This window comes from Pangasianodon hypophthalmus, chromosome 7, assembly GCF_027358585.1.
Source record: "Pangasianodon hypophthalmus isolate fPanHyp1 chromosome 7, fPanHyp1.pri, whole genome shotgun sequence".
NCBI classification, from domain to species: Eukaryota; Metazoa; Chordata; class Actinopteri; order Siluriformes; family Pangasiidae; genus Pangasianodon; species Pangasianodon hypophthalmus.
The window spans coordinates 7,139,755-7,145,754 of NC_069716.1; positions in this window are offsets into that span (position 1 = coordinate 7,139,755).

Consider the following 6,000-nt stretch of genomic DNA (forward strand, 5'->3'; position numbering starts at 1 on the left):
CTGCCCTTTCCTCTGTCATAAAAATCAATGAACCCGGGCAGGCGTGAAGCACCTACTGTGCACTTTTGAACCAGCACAGACCACCGGCAGTTAAAATGCGCCTTGCTCAGCAGCACTGTTTATAACAGCCCACAGACACTAAGTGTGATGAGAGAGAGTGGGTTGAAATTCAATAGTCCGCATGAGCTTGGAGTGTGTGTGTGTGTGTGTGTGTGTGTGTGTTGGGTGGGTGGGGCGGGAGAGGGTCCTGTTTAAACTTGGTAAGAGCCATATCAGGTGGACAGCCAAGATGGATAGTCATTCACATCTGGTATTTTCTTGTGCATTTTGTAACTAGAAGGGTTGCCAGATCTAACAAAAGGTAACCCAAAATCAATATCCCTCCCCTAAAAACAAACAAACTCACAAACAAAAAACTGGCCCATTATCAAAACTGCAAAAAGAAGCGTACATAGTTTGACATTGGATAGCATTTCCTAATTAAACCACTGGGTGCTCAGATCAATAAAAACTCTTCTCTCACTGTTCATGCCAGTCTGTGCGGCATTTTCTATCGCTTCTGAGTCATTCCACAATTGGGGTGCCATTTGTATCCCACCAATAATGCATTTACTAATATGTACATATGAATGTATGTAAAAGTAAAATACATTTTAACCAAAGTTCACGCGTCCTTCACAGCAACTTATTTGTATTCATAAAACGACTACCCATGCCCACTACAACTACACTTTACCTTACTTTAAATAAAATAACATCTTTTTCCATGAGTCAACCATTGTAGGTTATTTTAATGTCCCAAGATATTTACTCAACACTGTTACCTGAACACATTCACTCATATGAAATACTTGGAATATCATGTTGAAAGTCACATTAAACAGGAAATTGCATCAGCCAAATTTCCCCAAGATCATGGGAAGAAGAAAATTAAAGTTCTGTCACTTTTTTCTCTATTTTTTGATGAGATAGTTTAAATACAACTTTGTTACCCAAATTATAGGCTAAAGGTAGTTCTTCTTCTTCTTCTTCTAATAATAATAATATCCCATATTTTCTCCCCAATGTAGTATTCACCAATTTCCACCCACCCGCCACTTCTCTCCTATCATACGACAGCTACCAACCTGGAGGGTGAATTCTATCACATGCCTGGAGGGCGAAGGCTAGCACATGCTTCCTCTGAGATGCATGGAGCCAGCCAACCACATTTTTCCGAACTGCTGCTCATGCTGCGTCACATATTCAGGGAAAGCGCTACCCCCTTTCACATGCATGAGCTCTCAGGCACCCATGATTGGCTAGTGTCACTGTGATTGATGGGGGAGAGAGTATGCCACCCCTTCCACTCTGAGAACACGGCCAATGTTGCTCTCTTGGGCTCCCAGCCATGAATAGCTTGCAATTGTCGAGATACATACTCGTGATCTCTGCATGATAGAGCAAACACTTTTCTGTTTCTCCACTCATGAGCCCATTAATTAAATTACTAATGTAAGTAAATCATTAAAATATCATTCACATAGGTCCCCATGCCATAATTCTATGTAAATTATATGCTACAATAAATTCAACCCTGTTATTTTCAAGCCTGTTACTCATTTAAGCACAAAATGCAGATATTACCAGCAAAGAAACCTTGTAAAAAATGAGATTGTTGCCAGAGATAAAGATGGGTTAACCCATTTTTGAATGGTTAATTAGTTAAGTTTTCATAGATTTGTAGATTGATAATAATAATAATAATAATAATAATAATAATAATAATAATAATAATAATGATTTTTAAGAGTTAAAAAGGCTAAATAGCACCCCAATCATGGAATCATGCTTTTGCTAAGCTAATAACACTACAAGAAGAAGCTCTTAACCAAAGGAAAGACAAAAATTACACTATTTTAAAGACTTTTAATGTTATTTTTAATGTTATTGAAGTACTTTTTTATGTTTTGTGTTTTTGTGTTTTAAAACCTTTTTTTTTCAAGCTAATCCAGATACATTGATAACAGTGTCCCTGTACTGAAGCTGTGCATTTAATATTTCTAGAACACTTCCAACAGACAGTTTCAAGCTCATGTCTGGAGATTTATTTCATATATGCATAGGACTATTTGGCTTTAATCAGGGGAGTCACTGGAGATTTATGGGTAGAGGAGAGGAGAGAAAGGAGAGTCTGGGAGCACATTTCTACAAGAGAATTTTTTTTTTTTATTTTTCATGAATTTTTAGAGTAGCTATAGGCATAAAATCAATCAAAAATATGCTTCTTTGTTCAACTTGGCACACAGTAGATGTGTCTCTTTATATATCGTATTAGGCATAGATCTAATCTGACTTAAACGCTCTCCATCCACTTAGGCACAGATCAAGCAAAGGTGTTGAAGTCAAGCAATGCTATCTCATCTCGCGTAGACATGTTGCAGATAAATATATTATTCAAGTCGACACAGTCTAGGGGGGCAGTCGTGGCCTAATGGATAGAGAGTCGGCCTTGCAACCCGAAGGTGAACCTGAAGGTCATAGGTTCGAGTCTCAGGGCTGGTAGGGATTGTAGGTGGGGGGAGTGAATGACCAGCGCTTTCTTCCACCCTCAAAACAACTACTGAGGTGAGACCCTTGAGCAAGGCACCGAACCCAACCGAAGCCAACTGCTCCCTGGGCACCAGAGCACCACAGCTGCCCAATGCTCTGGGTGTGTGTTCACGGTGTATGTGTCTGTTCACTACTGTGTGTGTGTGTGCACTTGGATGGGTTAAATGCGGAGCACAAATTCCGAGTATGGGTCACCATGCCACAAGTCACTTAAAAAATATATATAGATATCTGAGTTGGTGCAATCAAAAAGAAAAAAATAAAGTCATTTTTCTCTGTAGTTTATGCCTAGTATGAGTAATACGCCTAGGCCATCATTGCTAAATTCACCTGAGAACTTAAACATCTCCCACTCGCTTTCATTTTGATGACTAACCTCAATCAGACGTGCTCTTTAAGCCCTGTCAATCTCCTTCAGCTTAGTTCTCTGCCTCTCCTCGTCTGTGTAAAGTAACACATTATTTTCTATTAAACTCAGATTTACAACACAAGCATAAATAAGAGATTAGTCAGTTCAAATGTTTCCCACCTTTCTCAAGATATGATCACTTTTCCATCTACAGGTTGATGAATTGAGGGATATAAAAATGTGTTATGATCAATCACTGACTTTAACTTTTCACAAAAAACAATCTACTGCTATTTGTGTGATTGATTCAAAACACCAAATAAATATACTAAAGCTAAGAATATAGAGCTGTCAAAAACATTATTTGTAGCACCTTCACCCAACACTCCAGCTATATTCTTAAATTTCGTGTTTAGATAGCCAACGTTGGTGTTGTTTAGCTTTTTTAACTAACATAAACCTAATGTTATCTAGCTAATAAACAGGTAACCACCAGGTATTGACCTGTTTACTAAAAAATCACAATGTCGCTAGCTATCTCCTACTTACTATTTCACTATATGATAGGACCCAGTGTTTATCTTAGTATGCTTTTAGACAACATCTATCACAACTTCAGTGATTGCCAGCTGGCATTACAGTCTCTACTCTCACTTTAGTCTCACTCTACTCACAGAGTGAGTAGTACAGCCAAGGCAATGCTGAATAAGAGCAGCCACAGTCTCGCCCAGGCCCTAGTGCCTTGCAACTGCGGTATATTGAGATGCTATGGCACAGTTGAATAATGAAAAGTGAATAACAAATGGTATAAGAACTCCTTTAACAGTGATGTCTGATGATTGTATACTGCCAAACTCAAAACACAAACCCTATACACTCCATACATTATAGTCCAACATCAAGACCATTGTTGCAAAATGTGTTGTAATATTCTGACAGTATTTCAGGTTTGAAAATGATCTCCATACACACACTGGCTACTTAATTAGGAGCTGCATATTAATACTGGGCAGGGCCCAATTTGCTCTCAGAACAGCCTTAATTTTGCATGGCATGAATTCTACAAGGTTCCTTTGAGATTCTGGTCCATGTTCACATGATTTCATCACATAATTGCTGCAGATTTGTCAGCTGCACATTCATGCTGAAAATTCAAATTTAAACTGAATGGCATTCAAACAATGCTTGACTGGAAATTAAAGTACCCACCACCAGTATTAACTGTTGACCCAAAGCAGTTTGAGTTAATGGATTAATGCTGTTGGTACCAAATTCTGACCCTACCATCTGCAAGTCATTGTCAGGAGTGGCACGTGATGCGGTCTTCTGCTTTTGTAGCCCATCCGCCTCAAGGGTTCGATGTGCCGTGCATTCTGTTGGTTATTTGAGTTATAGCGTCATAAATAAAGAACAGCTATGAAAATGAGTAAATCAATTCACTGACACAAATGTTTATACATTCTGATTAGGTGCATCAGGACACAATGTTTATAACACAAATCATGACCTTAGTATTATAAGGTTCTATCTGTGATAAGTGTGAATGGAAGATAGAAGCATCTAATACTATAACACACCTCTATGTGGTTTAAATCAGAAGTTCTCAAACTTTTCATCCACTTTTTTCATACAGTTTCATCATTTATCTGTAAAATAAATTCCACAGACCACCTCAGCACAGATTTAAATGCGACTATGCAAATATTAGCTTACTTTTTCAAATGGGTGTAATGATATTCTGGATATTTATTGGAGCCATAGAGCTTTTTTTATTCCTGAACCTTCCACACACAGGACACAATAGGTCCAAGTTGGCATTGTTTTTGGGTGTTTTTGATAAATTGATGTTTGGATTAAACTTGTATTAATGGCAATTCAACTAACCTGTCGAACATGCTAATAACTATTAGAACTATAATAACTTTGACAATGGTAGGTAAACACAGTAGGTTTCCACAGTTATAACAAAATAAAAATAATAAAAAGTCATGGACTGCCTGGCTATGCTTATGTACTTACTTACTTATTTACTTATTTAGTCTTCCATTCCACTTCCAGTTTGTTAATCATAAGTAAATTTAACCATTTATCTTTTAAGATAACTAAAAAACACTGGCAAATGTCTTTCAACACCTGTGTAAGCAACGTGCTTCTGTGGCTGTAGGGTGTGGAACCAGTTGATATTCAAAACTATGCTTTGACTGCTTTTTGATTTGTATATATATATATATATATATATATGAGTATTAGATCTTACTCTATCCATTGTGTTTAGTTGTGTCTTTCTCTGTTCACCCAATAACTGCTTTGCTTGTATTCTGCTTCTCTTCGCATAAAAGCATCAGAAAAATGAATAAAGGTAATGTAAATGTAAATAAATGTGTGGTCAAAATATGCCCAAATTGTTCAACCTAATAAAATACGCATACACACCGAAAATGAATTCTGTTTTCTGAAGAGATCAATGAGCTGGACTCCACAGTATCCATTTTTTGATTCCAGGGATAAAGCAAAAACAACTGCAGCTTTTTTTTTTTTTTTTGTATATATCTTTTTCTTGATGCATGTCCCTCTGCAACCTAAAAGCATCTTTATCATCCTGACAGCTAAATTAGGAGAGCTAAATGTTTTTGAATCAATAAACTTGATGTTGAGGCTAATGTTTTTTTTTGTTTTTTTTTTTTTGTGAAGAGATGTGTGTAGAGAGTATGGCCATTCATTGGTGCACAGTGTGCAACTTGTCTGAATCTAAACTAATTGGCTCTTATTATTGTCATATCAGCAATAATCCTGGAAAAAAGCAGTGGTACAGCCTAATTATGTTCTGTCATTCCTCATGTTCCACCAACCCCTATATCAAGAAATCAATTTGTTAATGCAGTGCACTTTGTTAGCAATTCTGCAGAATAACTGATCTCAACTTACTGAACAAGAGAAAACCCAGAAATTAGATTTAACCTGTAATCTTAAATATTCTTTACAAGGGCCATAAAAATTGCCTATACACATGAATGAGTCTATTTCACACATGGGATGAGAAGGAGCCATTGTTTAATGTG